Source organism: Tribolium castaneum, chromosome 7, assembly GCF_031307605.1.
Source record: "Tribolium castaneum strain GA2 chromosome 7, icTriCast1.1, whole genome shotgun sequence".
NCBI classification, from domain to species: domain Eukaryota; kingdom Metazoa; phylum Arthropoda; class Insecta; order Coleoptera; family Tenebrionidae; genus Tribolium; species Tribolium castaneum.
The window spans coordinates 10,610,044-10,629,182 of NC_087400.1; the positions used below are offsets into that span (position 1 = coordinate 10,610,044).

At 33.3% G+C, this 19,139-nt stretch overlaps 1 pseudogene; it reads left to right on the forward strand.

Annotated features, from left to right (window-relative positions):
• The first annotated feature begins 798 nt into the window (after positions 1-798).
• LOC103314945 (uncharacterized) lies at positions 799-3,669 on the forward strand (annotated as a pseudogene).
• Positions 3,670-19,139: the final 15,470 nt, after the last annotated feature.

Sequence of the window (19,139 nt, forward strand, 5' to 3'; positions counted from 1 at the left end):
ATAAATCGTGTAAAGATTGACACGTCTTTCGAACATGTTATCTAAATTATGTGAACTCAGGCCGCCTATATGATTAATTGAAGTCATGGTTTGTGCTCTTTTTAATCTGTTTTTAACTTTTGACTATTTTTAAGAGATAACCGATAATGTGTCATTATACTCATTATTGATACCACTTTCCTCTAGAAAAACTTTAATTAATTATTTCGTTTTATTTGCTAAATAATTACCATAACTCAGTAACGCCGTTAAAGCAAGCAGAATTAATACAAAAATCGACTTGTAGTTCTTGTTCAGATTTATACTCGTAATCGTATCTCGTAAATTTTGCTTGTCAAATGAAGCTGTGATTCTTGTTTGGCTTAAGATTCCATTATTCTGTATAATGATTCAAATCCCTGTGTGTGACCTTTTTGTATCTAATTGTGTTTTTGTTCTCTTGTAACCTTAGATATTTTCTTTTATTCATTAAATTCTTTTATTTTAAAATTAACAATGTCTTTAATTGACTGCAGTCCTTGTCATGAAAACAACTGTTTCCGCAACATAGCCGGAAAACCTACGTTAAAATAAATTTATTCGTTCTGTAGTGGGAAAACTGCTCAGGCCTTTTAGAAACTCAAATTAGAAAATAAATACCAATTGAAAAACTCAAAAACCCGCCACAGTAAATCGCTTTGAGAAAAAATTTACCACTTGTTATCGACGCAATTCCTGTAACCAATGCAAGTTTATGCATGTCTTCTCACGTCTTACCATAATTTTGGCGATTTACTTGAGTACAACAAAAGCAGTGTTGCCTGTTACAACAATGGCCAAGAAAACCAAGTACGTATTTGATACATTAACTCTCATTGAGTTAATAAAAGGACGTCCTTGTCTTTGGGATAAAACTATCGATGATTATAAAGACAGAATAATAAAGAAAATTAAAGCATGAACAGAAATTTACCAATTTCTGATAGAAGGTTTTGACAGTTTTAAAAAAGAAGAAAAAGTAGGAGCAGGTGGTAAGTATTTTAGTTATTATAGTTTAACGAAACGAAGCAAAACAAAAAGAATTACATATTTATTTATTTGTTTACGTAATTATTATTAAGTAGGAATAATAATTATTAAAATGTGCATTAATAAATACAAAAATTATATTTTTGCCATTTGCCAAGGTAAGGAGTCTGCTGGACTTTCAAAATAATATGCAAATTGATTTCTTATGTCGTTAGCATGTCTTCCACCTCTCACAGCTCACCCTTGAGGTAGTTGCTGTAACCCTTTCGTATATTCCACAACATACATATCATTAGAACAAAAGCCATCTTTTTGGCGCACCACATTATCTAAAATTACTGCAGCTTTCACTATATCTTTTGCAAATGGTTTTGAAACATTTCGTGGCCTATGGAAAATTCTCCATTTATTGCTTAATATACCAAAAGCACATTCTACAGATCTTCCATCCCGTGTTAAACGATGATTGAAGATCCTTTTTGTCACATTAAATGTATGCCCTCCAAATGGTCTTAATAAATTTTCACTTAATGTAAATGCCTCATCACCAACCAAAACATACGGCAAATTGATATCTGTTCCTTATACCACAGATGAATCAGGAATGTTTAGCGTACCGTTTTCAGTTTTGCCCAAAATAAAATCTCATAAAAAACTGAGGAATCACAATCCTTGCCATAGGCTCCTATGTCTACATATAAAAACTTATAATCAGAATCTGCCACTGCCATTAGAACTATGGAAAAATAATGTTTATAATTTAAGTTCATAGAGCCACTGTGTCGAAATTTTTGGATCTGTATATGTTTACTATCCACAGCTCCTATACAATGTGGAAAATGTGACATTCTTTGAAAATTTTTCGAAATATTTAGCCAATCTTCTTCTGATGGTGTGGACAGATATTCTTAGGGTGTTTATATTTTTGAAATTTTTAAACATAGTAGGCCATGACCTGAAGCCAATTTAATTTTAATATTAAAATTGTTGATAAGAAATGCAATAAAAGAGTTTAAGACCAACATTAGTAACATTTTAACTTTCATCCCTTAGTCGCCCTTTAAAATTTCTAATAGCACCCCCAACATTTTAAAACATTTTATGTTGGTTCTCAAAAACAAATAAAAAAATGACTGCTTTTACGGATAAATAAGCTTTTTATTCTCTTTACAAAAATATTTCAAAAAGTTGGGGGTGCTATTTAAAACTTTAAACTAAGGGGTGTTTAAAGACTATGGGATGAAATTTAAAACGTAGTCTATTTTGGTTTCAAATTATCTCATCGCATCTCTAATTGGCAAATTTCTTATTTAATTTTAAATTAAATTGTCTTCAAATCAAAGGCTACTAGGACTAGTTTAAAAACTAAAACCACCCCGAACTAAAAAACGAATCGAAATTTTTTTTGACAGGTTCGTTCATTTTTTTCCTTTTCGAAAATGTTTCAAGAAGTAAAAGGTGCCATTTAAAATTTTAATGTAGGAGTGGCTAGCAACTAGGGGATAAAATGTTACTAATGTTGGTTTTAAACTCTCTCATTGCATCCTTAATCGACAATTTTTTTATTTAAATTAACTTGGCTTCAGATCATAGCCTACTACGATTAAAAATTTCAAACATAAAACCACCCTTAACTAAAGAACGAATCAACAAAAAAATGTTTTTCTTTGACAGTTAGATAAACAAATTTTTCCCTTTCCGAAAATGTTTCAAAAAGTAGGGGGTGCTATTTAAAATTTTATAGTAGGGGTGGCTAGCGATTAAAGGATGAAACCTAAAACGTAACTAATGTTAGTTTTGAACTTCCCCCTCGGGATTCTAATCGACCTGTTTTTGCTTGAAAATAGATTTGCTCAATGTCAAAAATTACTGAGAATGGCTCCATTTGAAATGAAAGCACTGTATTTTTCGATCAGATTCAATTTTTAATGAAGATTTTGGAAAAGGGCGAGACCGATTCAAGTATTTGCACTGATACACCGCAAAGCGATGAAGACGATGAATCAGCTACACCGTCATCTGAAGCGATTAACTCTTCACTAGGACTCAGACCAGGACCAAGATTAGCTCGAAAACGAAGCAAATCACAAAAAATAACTGACGAAACAGACCAGGCGATACTCAAAGCCATAGAAGCAGCATCTCAACCTCCACCACCGCAAGAAATTGACGAAGACAAAGCATTTTTTCAGTCTGTATCACCTGCAAACTTTACCGATGACGAAAAGCTTGAGTTCCGGTTGGGAGTACTAGCACTAATTAAACAAATTAAGCAAAAAAAGAATAAACGAAAGAGAATTCCCTCCCATCCATGGCCTGTATGCAGTTGTAGTATGTTTAAATACTTTTATATTACATTAGAATGCGCCGTCTATACAGGGTGTATCAGAAATACGTGTGTTATTATTATTATAATTATTATTATTAACATAATAATAATAATAATAATAATAATTATTATTATTATTATTATTATTATTATTATTATTATTATTATTATTGAATTAAGTTGGCCAACAGGCGAGCCCAATGACAAGCCAACTAAAACAGCAAAAGATTAATTGCAAATAGAGGAGCTGAATGTTACTCCTTTCTCACTAGAGATGCAATTTTAATCTGGACTATTCAATGTTCCCGAGTAATGAACGACAATAGATTTAAAAGTCCGTAAATTAACATTAAATATATCAACTTGGTCCACTATGTTATTGTTATTAAACAAACTGCACATTTTAATAATAGGACTACGCTGTAAGATGTTCGTACTAGTTATAGGGACATGAAAAAATCTGTAATTTCTTATGTTGGATTGTGGAAGGTTAAAGTTGATTTGTGCAAGCAGATAGGTAGGTAGAATCCACCATCCCATGGAGAATTTTAAACAAAAACGTAAGAAAAAACGTGACACGTCTGTGTAATTAAGACGTAACACCAAAATTCACAAATAAAACACTATTGGAAATGCCACGTTGCGGGTACCAATACTATAAGTATAAGTATAAGTAAGTATAAGTATACTTTCTTCCATAACCATAAGTATTTGGAAAATTTTCTTAGGACTGACTCAACAAGATTAATATAATTCGAATAATGGGGAGACCAGATAATGGAGCAGTATTCCAGCCCAGATCAAACGAGTGCATAAAATAAAGATTTTAAGCAGTCAAAAGATTTAAATTGTGTACATGATCTTACAATAAATCCCTACTTCTTGTTCGCTGATGATACAATGTTACGTATATGTGTATTAAACCTAAATTCAGTATCAAAGGTAACCCCTAGGTCTTTCATGGTATTACAGCGCAAAATAGAAGTACCGTTAACTGTGTAATCATACAAAATTGTATGTTGCTTACGGGAAAAGGTGACGACACAACATTTACATTTCAACGACATATTATTTACCGAACACCAAGCAAAAAGAAAATTTAAATTATTTTGAAACTGTTGACAATCATTTTGACTTTTGATAATTTCAAATCGTCATCAAAGAGAAGAACACCCACAGCAAGCATATCAACGACATCATTGATAAACAACAAAAAAGTAAAGGCCCCAGATTTGAACCCTGAGGAACACGAGTATTAACAATTATTCTCGATGAATTAAAACCTGAAACATTAACATAACAAATACGGTCAGTCAAATATGAAACCAGTAAACTGATCAAAGAGCGAGAAAATCCATAACCATAAAGTTTATTCAGTAAAACTTTGTGATCAAGACGATTGAAAAAAGCCTTCTAAAAGTCAGTGTAAATTACATCAATCTGCAAGTTAGTTTTAGTTAGTTAGTTTTCTAAAGAAGTAGCAATGACATGTGAAATACAAGCAAGATTAGTAGCCATTGATCTACCCTTAACAAATCCGTGTTGATATTCGGTAATAGAACTAATAACTTCGGCGTATATAAATTTATATAGAATTAACTCAAATATTTTGGAGATGTTCGATAGAATCGTAACTGGTCTGTAATTATCCACATGATTTTTATCACCAGACTTAAATATAGGACAGATTTTACCAACTTTCCATAAACATGGGAACTCCGAAGTAGTTAATATTAAGTTGAACAAAACATGTAAAGGATTAGAAAACGCCTGAGCACAATCCTATAACAAAAAAAGGACACGTCGTCATCACCCACTGAAAAAGAGTCTCCTAACTTATTAATTGCTTCTATGACGTCAGATAATGAGATAAAACGAATATGAACATAAGACGAGTTTACTCTGCTGCTTGAGAGATGACTGGTAATAGTCTGAGATGTGTTGTTAGTAGAAAACGACTTTTCAAAATGTGCTAAAAAAACCATTAGCAATGCATTGTAGAGACGGTAATTCTTCATTCTCAAAAAACATTGCAGAGGGAACGGCACCAGTTTTACGTTTATAAAGGACCAAAATAGCTTGGGGTCATGCGTTAGAGAGTGTTGGATTTCGTGCAGGCAATTATTATAAGCAATTTGTATGTCTCACGTGTTAAACGTTTGTTTAAACTGTTTAAAAAATTAAACAGATTTGTTTAATTTTGGTAATAATAGAAGCTGTAAACCAAACCGGATAATGACCAGATCTTGCTCTTTTGAGGGGGACAAACTCGCTAAATATAACATATAATTTACCATAAAAAAACTCAACAGCTTGATTCACATCCTTAAACTCGCAGAGCCTACTCCAATCACAATTAGCAATAGAGCTGTATAATCGATCAGCTTTTCTGAAATTGAAGCGAGCATTACCAATACAGTTGTTGACACGTTTAGCATGGCGACTAGTCGCAACTAGTAAAGAGAACGGTGTAATACGTGCTTTTTGGTAGGAAGAGAGTCATAAGATACGTGACAACAAAAATTAGAGATAACAAGATCTAAGCATCTACCATCTACGTTAGTTACATTATTGGATTGTTTAAGGTTTAAGACATTCAAAAAATTACGTATACCATATACGTAATTTTTTGGATGTCCTAAACTTTTGATATCAGTACTGTCAAAACAAAGAAACCCAGGAATATTAAAATGGCCTAAAAACAAAACATGTTTATCATAGATACAAGTAAGCAATTCAAAACATTCCAATAAGTTTGCAAAATTACACTAAGAGCAGTATTTGTTTATATGATTAAAGGTAAGCTCAACAGCATCAAAGATGTTACAACTATCCAGGCCAATTAAACAGTGACCAAATTCTAAAGCTGACTTATATGATTCAACATCAACTTCAATAATCGCATGAAATATGTCTTTATTTTTTTAATAGGCATGTAATATTTCAATAATTTACATTTCAAAGCATTACCAAAAATATGTTTATTTTGCTTAGTTAAATGAAGTATAATATGAGATTCTGCAACATCACTGGAAAATCAAGAAATACGCAGTTTTGGAAGCAGTGTTTTAATGTCAGAGATTACATATTGGTCATCTAATTTGAACTCTATAACACTTTTTTTAATTCATAAGGATTTTGACATTTCAATAACAAACCGCCATTTCTTATAGATTTAACTTTCGAGATCTTAAAATCACAGTTGTCAGGGTTTATATTAGATATAAAATCAGTTTTTGTTTTTGAGACATTTTGGGCCGAATTTTTAGGTTTAATAATAACTGTGTTCAAACTATTGGCGTAGGAATTAGCAGCTGGAGCTTGAAGAGGTTGGGAGGAAGAGCTTAATTTATTATATATTACCGCTGTTAAATTCTTAATTTCATCACGAAGTATTTGATTCTCTTTTTGTAAGTCCGAAATATGATTAAAAAGAGTGTTAAAGTTGTCAAAAACAGTATTAGTAAATACTTTAAATATGTCTTTAAAACAATCCGGGATAGAATCTATTAAACTGCTATTTGCATCCGGTTGGGTAAAAAGCAGACCACTGACCGATTCAGCATCAAAAAAAGATTGAGCAAGACTAGATGAAGCATCGTCACTTTGAGGAATGTCAGCTGTTGGAGAACAGCTTTCACAGTTCCATTTCTTGAGAGAATTAAATGATTTTAAATTATTAAAAGCGGTAATTGAAACTCCAACACACGCAATATGGTAACAACCCTCACAATTCTTACGGCAAGATAAGTAATCTTAAGTTTTGGTTATGGACTGATGGCATTTATTACATTTTAATGCCATGGTTAAAAAACATTAATACGACTAATCGCAAAGTATGCGATTAGATAGGACACAAAAACTGTGCCTCTAATCGCCCGGTCGCACAAACCCAACCAGAATAAATCAACTTATCCACGTTGAAACCAAGTTATTAATACAGCCAAATATATTAAAGTAAAGCACAGAAAAATGCCACCATACAGCACAAACCACACTAAATGATCGCAAAAAACCCACTAATTTTGATGAGCAAACGAAGAGGCGGCCAGTCACAGCGAAGCACTCCAAATTAATTAATTAAATCGTATGCAAGATGATGTTTAAACGCCAGACAAATTTGGGTTTTGTGGGTGTGTTAATTTTAACACGTAATAAAACTCATAAAATACAACAACTTTTCTATATAACATTTTGCAAAATTTTTATTTATAATTTTCACTGCTTTCCTTCTTTCTTTTGTGCAAACGAGCCGGTCAGTGTTTAATAATTAGTTTGTACTCATAGCAACAATTTTCATTGTTGTTTTAACCTGTTTAAATTGTCCGTTTCTATCACAATGAAAATAGTTCGGCGCTCTTATTTTTGTACCAATAGATGGGTACACGTTTTAGTATGTTATTTTTTTCCAAATTTAAAGTAAATTTGTGAATTTTTTATTCAAAAATTACAAATAGAAAAGATGTTTTATTTGTTGAGCTCTGTTACCTGTTTTTAAAATTAAGACACGTATTTCACGTATTAAGACACCTATTTGCAGCACCAGAAACGCCGATTTCTTTGCAAAGGCTGCCTTTGCTTAGCCCTTTTTACATCTATTCGCCATGACTGATACTTCGAAACAAACAGGTTTGCGAAACTAAGCAAAATTTTATGGTACGTAAAAATAGATGTGTAAAAGAAAAATGGTTACCATATAGTGACCATTTATCGCGCGTTATCTGTTAATGGTATCGATATCGCATCGTGTGAAAACAGCCTAACGGGCAGGGGTTCATTCATTTAAACGATAGAAGGGCCGTGTCCCAGTCCACCAGGGTGGCGGCCCCAAATTGGAACTAAATAAAAATACCGAGAATTAAACACAATAATAAAACCGGATTTGTTTCTCCTGTCAGTTCTGCAGAAAACCCTCGATCAATTATCGGGAGCATTTTCGTTTTCTATAATGGATGTGGCCAGTGGCTATTTCCAGGTTGAATTACATCCAGAAGAGTGGTCGTCGCTCCCATTATGAAAGAAGTCAAAGAAGTAGCGAAGTTGACTCCACTTATGGCGGGGATCCACGAATTTTAAATTATTGTGTCCGTTTGGATACGGCACCTACAAAGGAACGGATACATTAGATTGTCTTATCTTAATTACAACGATGGATTCGTTACGAGTTCAGCTGTAAAATTCCATATTTTTCAGCCGTTTGTGATTAGATTTAAATGTAAATATCGTAACGCGAACTTTATAAACTTTTTTTTTTTCGCTTTAACCTGTGGACTATAAAATTATTGGGAATTTTCACAATTTTTATCCTCCAGAAAACTATTTTAGTGTCTGATGTAAATATTTCAATAAAAGATAAGGGACAATCACGTGACACTACCCTTCCTCCTTCCGACTCTGTGTTCTTAAAAAGTGTCTTCAGTTCTAATTTAGTTCAGTTCCACCAGTTGTTTCAAAAAGAACTAATAATGGGTAAGTACCATCTTATTTTGACTGATAGTGCAGGTGATAGTTTGTGCCTTTTGTTGCATAATATGTTAATATTTTTTTTTTATTTTTGTTTTTAACTGCTTTTGAAAAAATATTTACTGATTTTATCATTAATTAACTATTTTGTCTCTTTTAGTAGTTTGATTGAATTTTTAAGAATACTTTCCAATTATCTCATATAACTGATTTATTTTGATTCTTATTGGCTTTTCTCTACTTTCAGCTGTCTTTGTACCTGGAGGATTTTGTCGAGATTTCTCGGGGCTAATGGTCCTCGAGCCCCCCACGCTTTCGCTTTTCTTTGTCGACCGAATCTTGATGATGGTTCCGGCGTACGTGGTGGAGGACATGGAGGTGATTTTTGTCACCTACTCCACCACTCCCCAGCCTTTGGGTCGGCGCTGCTACGTGCGCCGATGGGATTTTATAGTAGCGTGGGACCTGGGCTTAGTCGAGGCATGGGTGGAGACATGGTACTCCCCCATGTCCATGGCTTAATAGCCACTTTTTATTTTTATTTTTATTTTTATATTATATATTATATATTATATTGTTAGTTATTATTAATTGTTATTAAATAGAATTTTGCATTAGTTTTCTCGCTTCATTTTCATACCTACTCTGTTACTTTAGTTACCTGGATTAATTCAACAGTGTTTCAAAATAGAGCAACTAATAAATTTAATAAATTTCATTTACGTTATTTGGCAAAATTGATAAAAATTTCGACAAGCAAGTGATAACGTATTAATACAATGTTTCCAAAGCGCTCAAGAGATAATTACTCATCACTCTCTTATCTGAGAATCGACACGACCTCTGATCTCCTTGGTCATTTTTAAACTTTTGACGACAAATAATGTTTTTTAATTATTTCTTTTTCCACAAGATTTTCATGTAAGAATTTTCTTTATTTTTGAAAAATTCTCCCAAATATAACTGTGAATCCTACTGACTGCGCCAATTCGTCTGTGGCGGGTTTTTGAGTTTTTCAGTTTGTATTTATTTTTCTATTTTGAGTTTCAAAAAGGCCTGAGCAGTTTTGTAATGTTAAACCACAAATTAAACTTAATAAACAAATAAAAAAAAACTTATAAATCTTCGTCAGTATTTATGCGACCTGCGTGAAGCCAAGTTGGTCTCACCAGGGTCCAGGCCGATCATGCTTTCTAGTCCTACATACCGCGTAGATTGCAATGCTGTGTCGATCAAATGCATGCGTGAGGGTGAGACCGTTGTGGATCTATGCAGCACCACAGCAACCAACAACATGTGAGTCTAATGTAGACTCATACGACATATTAAACAAAATTATATTTTTATATAATACGTTATATTGTTACATATGTTATAATATGTTATATTTTTTATAACATATTTTTATCTTTTTCAGCCCCAGCAACAATAGTTCTGTACAACGGAGTAACGTGCCCAGACCACTCTACGTCGAATGGACGGTGGATCTCGCAGGGGTGTATATAGCCGTTACAGTTTAGATGTCCTAATCTGTTTATCCACGCTATTATATGAATAGTTCCTTAATTTTTTTTCTTTCTTTCTCATTTACTAGAAAAACATTGGTGGGAAATTGGGTACTTTGTTTCTCGCGACGATGAAATGGCGAGACGAAACATTGATAGATAAACCCACTTGATTCGTATTTTGAGTTAGATAATTGTTTAGTGGATCAGTTTTCTTACTTATCCGACGTACTCATTCCCATACGACCAGCTGTCTCCCAGAACTCACTCAATTTTCTTTCAATTTTTGTGATTTCTGTGATTTGCAATGTCTAGTGGTAGGTGTACAATTGCTAAATTTCCATACTTTTATTTTATTTCAACACTTAAACTAAATATTTTTATTTTTCCCTCAATTAAATCAATTTTGAGTTAAACAAATATTTTTATATTAAATGTTTTTTTAACCTTCATTATTTATTCCAAATATTTTTGACTTACTTAATTTAGTTTAATTTAATTTGCTTTTTTAAATTTAACGGACGTTTGATCTAGTTATTTATTTTATTATTATTATTTTTTAATTATTATTAGTGAGACCGGCTGGATATTGGGGGGGATTTGCCTTATGAAATGGTTTCAATCATAGTAGGCCCCCTAAACGATTTATAGGCCAACGCCGCTCTTAATGTGCTACCCCAGACCCTTCTGGAGGTTGTAGAGGGTGTCATCCTAAATCGCCGACGCTCCCAACCCCCAACTTACATTGAGTACTGCGAGGTGCATTTAATTCCTCGCGGAAACGTGGTTGTTTAATATCTTTTTTCCAACATGAAATTGACTACTTGAGGCATTGTTGTCAATATTATAAGTTGTGATCGACGACTTCTGGTGGGTATACAAATATCATTTCCTAATGTGGAAACCTGTCGACGAAATGAAGTAATTGAATGGATTTTGCAGTCGTTGACGTTCGGAGCAACGACTGTCAAAGTGCTGAGTAGCTTACCAAAATCCAATTCTATTTTGAAATTTGTGAATGAAATGCAATGTAATTAGTTTACTTCACTGTGCGTGATTTAACATCAGGGTTTCAACAAATAAAGGCAAAGGAGAAAGATAGAAGTGAAACTGTATTTTCAACTCCATCAGGGCACTACCAGTTTACACGAATGCCATTCGGTCTAAAGAATGGCCCTGCCATGAATGAATAATGAATAATGTATTGGCGGGACTTCAGGGACTTAAATGTTTTGTTTACATGGACAATATCGTTACTTACGCTGGTTCACTAGAAACCCACGAACAACAAGTACCAGAAAACGTCAAGGAAATCAAGTCCTTCTTTAGACTTTAGACTTTAGACTCGTCGAAGATTACAGGAAATTTATAAAAATACTTTAGCAAAATAACAAAACCTTTAACTGCTTTACTAAGGAAAAATGTAAAATTCAATTGGGCGACACAACAACAAGCATTCCCTAGGAAAGAAAAGGAAAGGAAAGTCAAGAGTTTTGACTGAAACTTCAGAAAAAAATCGATTACAGTAGGAAATACTTACCAGAAAAGAGAAACAGAAGATAACAGACAAAAGAAAAGCTAGAGTCAAGGAAACAGAAGTGAAGAAAAATATATTTAAAAAAATTAAGAAAAATGCAGGAAGTTCTGATGAAGAAAGTGAACTCCTCGAAGATATAGATATAATTTATGATGACTCAACTGACACAGTACAATTTTCTTATGAAAACGAAATATATGAACCAAAGAAACCACAAGGAAAAAATGATAGCAATGATGCCGCTTGCTATGTTCTCACACTTTACAAATAACAAAATGTAATATTCTATGTAAAGATTTAGAGAAAACTGATCAACAAAATGAAATTATTAAAGAATACTACAGCAATAATCATAACGGTATTTATAAATTTATTTATAAATTTATAATCACTTAAATCAAATTGTGTATTAGCCAGATGTGAAAACAAAAATTAACAAAATTATTAACGATGATTTAAAAAAATTATAATTTAGATTTTGACCATTTGTTCAAAAATTAAACAAGTAAATAAGTACACTTTTTTTGCTAACCATATTACGAAAAGATACATGAACGACATGCACGACTTACAAAAAAATATCAATACCTTACTAGAAACTTTAAAATGACTTTAATAGTAAACATGAAAATGAAATGTTAATTCAACATAATATGTATTTAGCTAAAAAAACCATTAAATACAATTCAAAGCATTTAAAGAACGATAACATTCGCTTTTAAGGAACTTTCAAATCTAGAAACTATATCGGCTCAAGAGCTAATGCAAATTTTACATCAGCTTAAATTAATCTATAAAACGGATGAAATTGAATTGAACGGAACGCACGTTCTTAAGGTAATTGAATTTTCAAAATTTAAAATTGTATCGGTAAATAATGTAACATTACATCTGTACTGCTACTCCAGAAATGAATAATTTTCTTCAAATTACAAACGATTACAAAGTCAATAAACAACTGTGCAACAATAAATCACGCGTAAACTCTCGAAGATAATGGAAATTTGCATGGAAGAAATCAAGCAAGAAATAATAAACGGAAGCGTACTATTCTCTTCAGACGGAAACAACTGTGGAATCATAGTTGACCAAACGAAATTTGACAAAACCTACAGCAAGTACACCTATAAAATAACCCTGGAACTCCCACCAGCTAATTTCAAAATGAATAAATCCGTAAAACTAGAGCAAAAACGTTTGAAAGATTTCTCGAAAGTTCATGAAGAAACCGAGGACATGAAATCCGATATAAAGATCGATCCAACAATACATTTAATCCATGCGTCTGCTACTTCAATTCTTGGGATAATAATTATCGTTCTTACAATCACAGAGTATATTTTTATAGAGAATACGTAATTCAAATCTACAGGACATTTGCAAACTCACCCGCAAAATATGGTAGCGTCATATTGCAAGAAATTTGAACGTCCCGTCAAAGCAAAGACCGTTTGACTTCAGGGGGGAGGAGTTATGTCCGTCCGATCCAGGATGTTTATTCCCTATTCTTCATTCATTGATTTCAACCACCGCGGGAAGTTTACATCAAGAGACCTCACACATTTGTATCCACAATGTTAGTCATTGTATGGGAAACAAGTGGTTTTAATATATAAGATAATTTCTCCCAAAAATGTAATCAGTTCTAATTAGGCATCGCTCTAGAGAGCTCGTGTATTAATTAAATAAAATTTTTAAAAACAAAAGTTTGTATTCCTTGAACTTAATTATATGCTTTGAGGACATTAAACGTAGGAGCATCTAATTATTTAACTACAGAAACGGAATTAATAGCCATAGTCTGGACGGTGAAACATTTTTGTCCATACCTTTACAGAAGGGAATTTATAACAATCACTGACCATAAACCACTCACATAGCTTTTAATTGTAAAAGAACCTGGTACTCGTCTAGGTTCTAAGGAGGTTCTAACAGAAAGGCGGACAGTCTCTCACGTATAAAATCAGATGCCACGCAAAATCAAATTCTCTCAATCAATTGTCACAAAGAATCTTGTGACGATTTTATCAAATTTCATTACAACAGTCTCTCACCTCTCGTTTACGATTTTACCAAGAATGATAATTACATTTTAGAACAAAAAGATCACATAGCACATTGTACTTCATCTGATCTCGAGCTGTCAGAAGGTCTCGGACTGGAAATTAAAGATATTATAGATAACATTGAAATTTTAAAATCAAAACCAAGGGAATTATACGACGTTGCAGAATCAAAATCTAAGAAAACCAAACTGAATGTTTACCATATGATAACTAAACGAAATTTTTGGGAAAATTTATTATATCGCGATTTTTTCTATGCGCTAGAAAATTCAAAAATTAAACTCCAGGAAGATAACGTAAATTCCATATTATTTGAAAATTTTCACACCAAACCGGCAATTTAAATATGGAAAAAATAAAAGAATCAATGTAAAAAGCCTGAATCTTCTCCTAAGTGCCGTTTTTTGTCAATAAAGGTCACCAGAGCTGAACAAGAAGACGTGCTTTCTTAAATAAAACCATTGTCCTAGGTTCTATCATTTTGATAAGGTACTCTGTAAGGTCTTTTTGCAAATAAAGGTGTAGGATGTGTCATAGTATTTTAAGAAGTTTCTCCACCTTTGCAGTTTCAACGCAAAGTGGTGGTGGTAACCTCTTCCTTATCCTCTTGAAGAAATTCTTCTACGACGTATGAAAATCCAATTACTTCACCTTATAGTATTTTGATAGGAACATAGTTGGGATTCAAGATTTGGACAATTATTTCCTCCTGATTTTTGTTAAGAGCGCGAGCTGTTAATATTTCATGTCGTTGTTTCTCGTGGGAAACAATAATGATTGCATCTGATTCTAAGGATTCGTCAAATAAGCCTAAACAAATTGCGTGACATCGAGTTGGTAATAACAATTCGGTCATTGATAGTGTTCTGATGGTATTGTCAAATACATAGAGTGAATCTATTTTTTTTTACTTTTTTCGGAATTTAGTTCATCCTTTGTCACGTTTGGGGACAGGGTGGAAAAAGATAGACTTTTTCTACGGATGTATGGTCAATACTCTCACCAATAACTGTCTTTATACTAATTTCACATTGTTGCAACTTTCCATCAAATTCTATCTGGATAGCTTTTCCATTGCTTCTCACGTCATTCGTACCAAAAAGATTATCCTCCGGTCCGTTATGCTCCTCCTTGCTGTTTACAGTGGTCCGAGGGACCTTTGACACAATGATATTAAATTTTGTCACTTTGCTAGTACCAACAAAATTATCCTCCGGTCCGTTATTCTGTTCCCTAACGTTCACAGTGTTACGAGGGTCTTTTGGAACATCGGAGTCGCGTCGTACGTCTTCAATTATGTCAACGAGATTACCCTCAGGATCGCTAAGCTGTTCCTTAAAGTGCACAGTGTTCCGAGGGTCTCTTGGGACATCAAAATTGGTGACTTTTTTACGGTTCAACAAATCTTATGTACATCTCGAAACTTATTCATATTGGCGCCAACGTTAGTCATCATAACCGCGTGCTCCAAGCAGGCAAATTTTTCCTTTCGTTTATCTGCGAGATTATCCAAATTAATCATGCGTATTTGATCTTCAGTTTCTAAGGGTATCCTGTATCCCTGAATTTCGACCACATTTTCTGAGCAGCAAATGTTTACTTTGAATTTATGTAAAAAGTCCAACCCTATTAAAACTGAACCCTTGAATTGTATTGCATTTTCGACCACGTTGAATTTGTTTCTAATCACAACATCATAATCCAGGTATATGTCCAAAGCAATTTGTCCTTTATTTGCTATCACAGCTCCTTGCACGTCTTTGCGTTCTTAAAAAGTGTCCACATTTTTAATCCTAGTTCAGTTTCCGTAGTTGATTTTGAGAAGCACAAATAATGGGTAAGTACCAAAAATTTTTTTCTAAGATTTTATTATTTTCTCTGACAGTTTGTGCTTTTTATTATATGATATGTTAATATTATCTTTTTTAGTAATTTAATTAATTTATTTTATTAGTTTTGACCACAAATTAATGAATTTCAATAATCAAAAAGTTTGAATTTAATCGCAATGATTTGACTATTTTGTTTTAATGTTTATTTTTTTTTCTAGCACAACCCGTTGGTTAGTTACTACGCGGATTACAGTCCATAACCACGCCGGGTTACCCGAAGACGACGTAGATCGTCTTCTAGATATGGTCCCGGCGGGAATCTTTGAAATCGTCTCAAGGATAGACATCTATAGGTGGTCAGGGCCATCTCCAACAATCCGGGCCAACACCGTTGACTACGAAATCGGAGGGGTAGTAACCATTTATGTGTGGAATGTGTAACTCACTTGTGTATATTTATTTATTTTTAGTACTATTCAATTGTGTATAATTTAGCAATTCACCCTACAATTAATTGTCCCGAAAACAAAAGTGTGTCCTTTCGGATGAAAAAGATAAGAATCTACGAGGGTGGGCTTTAGAGTTAAACAATAACACTATGCAACACTAAAAAATTCACTAATACCACTTAGTGTAATTTTAATTAGATATACCCAGTGGACAAATGAAATCCAGACTTTACTTCACTATCACGTCTCAAATTTAAGATAACAAGATAACAAAACCTTTAGTTTTTCTAGCTTCTAAAGAGCTTTTTTGAGGACAGTTGTAATAATCTCGGTTGGCTATGCACAAATGTCATCAAAACAGTTAGATTAATCACAAACTGTCAAAATGCCGCGCATTTGTGTTAATTCACCAGACCTATTTTGTTATGTTTGCGGTCAATTCACTCCCAAAAGTGATAAAAAGCCGATCTCTTCTCTACTTGACAAGTCTTAACATGATAATTAAAAAATAAGATAATTCGTGGGTGCCTCATGTGTGTTGCTTATAATGTTACAAATATTTGACAGGCTGGTACAATGGTACTGTAAAAATGATTTTGGTGTACTGATGGCGCGAACCGAAAAATCACATAGACGATTGTTATCTCTGCTTAACTCGCGTGACAGGTTTTTCTAAGAAATCGAAACATGCCTTGAATTATGCTAATGTATCGTCAGTGTCAATGTCGCAGCCCCATTCGAAAGAAGTTCCTGTGCCGAGACGACTAACAAATTCATCAAGTTCGTCAAGATCGATTGAAGCAGAAAATGAAGTCTGGTCTGACTCTGAAGAGGTATTTCAAGACCCAAACATTACAGAGCCACATTTAATTAGTCAATCAGAGCTAAACGTTCTTGTTAGAGATTTAAATATGTCCAAAGAGAAATCTGAAATACTAGGGTCCAGATTGAAACAATGGAATCTGTAGCAAACTAATCTTAAAATTACAATGTTCCGAAAACGAAATTCTATCCTAACAACATTCTTTTTTTTTTCAAACGAAGATAGTTTGGTTTTCTGCAACCGTATTGATGGTTTGCTGTTAGAACTAGGTTAACATCATTCACCAGAAGAATCGAGTTTATTGATTGGATTGGTCAAAACGAAGCTTAAAGGCAGTTTTACTCTACAACGGCAACCTATTTCCATTTTTGCCTGTTGCATACAGCGTTCATTTAAAAGAAACTTGCGACATTATGAAATTAATTTTGAAGAAGATCAACAAATACAAGTGGAAAATATGTAAAGATTTAAAAGTAGTAGCTTTAATATTAGGACTACAAACTGGTTATACCAAAAACTCTTGTTCCCTTTGTGAATGAGATAGCAGAACGCGTTCAGACCACTAGGTAAAACCAAATTGGTCCCCAAGAACTCTATATGTCAGTGGTCCGAAAACACAGATCATTTCAGACAATGATAAAAAACTAATAACTCAAAGAGGAACAAATCACAAATCCGCTGTAAAGAAGCCTAGGAAAATTTACACCAAAACTGTTGTTACAGAAACTCCATCTAAAAATGATCCTTCTACTTCTAATCACCTTTCTGACGACGTCAACATCCAACGACATCGAAATCATATTTATTGATTCTCAAATCCTCCCATTTCATCTAGGAACAGGTAAAATCACAGATACATGCCACGCCTTCATTCGAAGCTCTAAAACGATACTATCGAAAATTTCCTCTCTATTAACAACTCACTAAGTAACTCACCATTGCCCTATTATGGCCAAATTTAATTGCCGAAGCTCAAAACAAGTTAAATAAAAAACATCAAAATGATTATTTGGCACATTAGATCCGGATGACAAAGAACGTATCAATAAAGCACTCAGTCTTATTAGAAAACCAAAATTCGCTAAACAAACAAGCCAAATTACAAACATCACTCATTAAATCATTAAGTGAAAACTATAACGAAACAATAATAACCCTCAATAGAAAAATAAAAATTTAATTATAAACTAGATTAAATCACTTTCAAGATAAAGTAAACCATGCATTCAATGACATATCAGCCTATATTCGTGCTCAAAACACCCTCGATCAAATTACTCTTAATTGTCAAAATTTAATTCGATTTTTAGATAATTTAGAAGATGCTATAATGTTTGCCAAGTTAAATACCTTACATAACTATAATTTCAACTAACGATAAAAGCGAGGTTTCATCTCCCATTTCCGAACAAATTAATAGAAACTATGGTCTCATTATTCCAACGACCACTCCAGTAAAAATCAAGAGGAACTGTAAAACTTCTGGATTCGCAACTATTTCAAGGTCAATCTAAATTAAAATCCCTTTACACTGTTATGTAATAAGCAAAGATCTCGTCATAAGCAATCAGGAAACCTTAGCTGAAGGGCGACCATTCATTCTACCGGTAATCCAAACACAAAAAGGAACAAGTTATAGCGATCAACATCTTCCTCTATATCAAGTTCACCTGGATGAAATATCTAAAATCCATAAACAGTGTTCCCAACTGCGAACAACTTCGCTACATTATTATGAACTGAAGGATTTGGTTTACATCAGCGTCATTATTACCCTTCTCTTCGTCTGTTGCAGTTGGATCATCATCAAATATAGAAAACAATTAATTTTACCAAAAAACGTCGAAAATACCACGACCGTGTTATTTTCGAACTTAGGGAAGGAGGAGTTATGATAAAAAACCAAGACCATCTATATTAAATATAAATAAAACCGAATCATCAAACTTTCGACTTTCATCCCCATTATCATTCCAAATCATACATAATTTTCTTATATATTCATTACCATTGTAGTTGTAAGACAGATTGTTTTAAGTCGTTACGCTGTTAGTTCGAAAATAAAGTTTTTAAAAATTATTTTAATCTCTCAGTATCATTAATTTGCACCCCAGTCGCCCAGCTAAT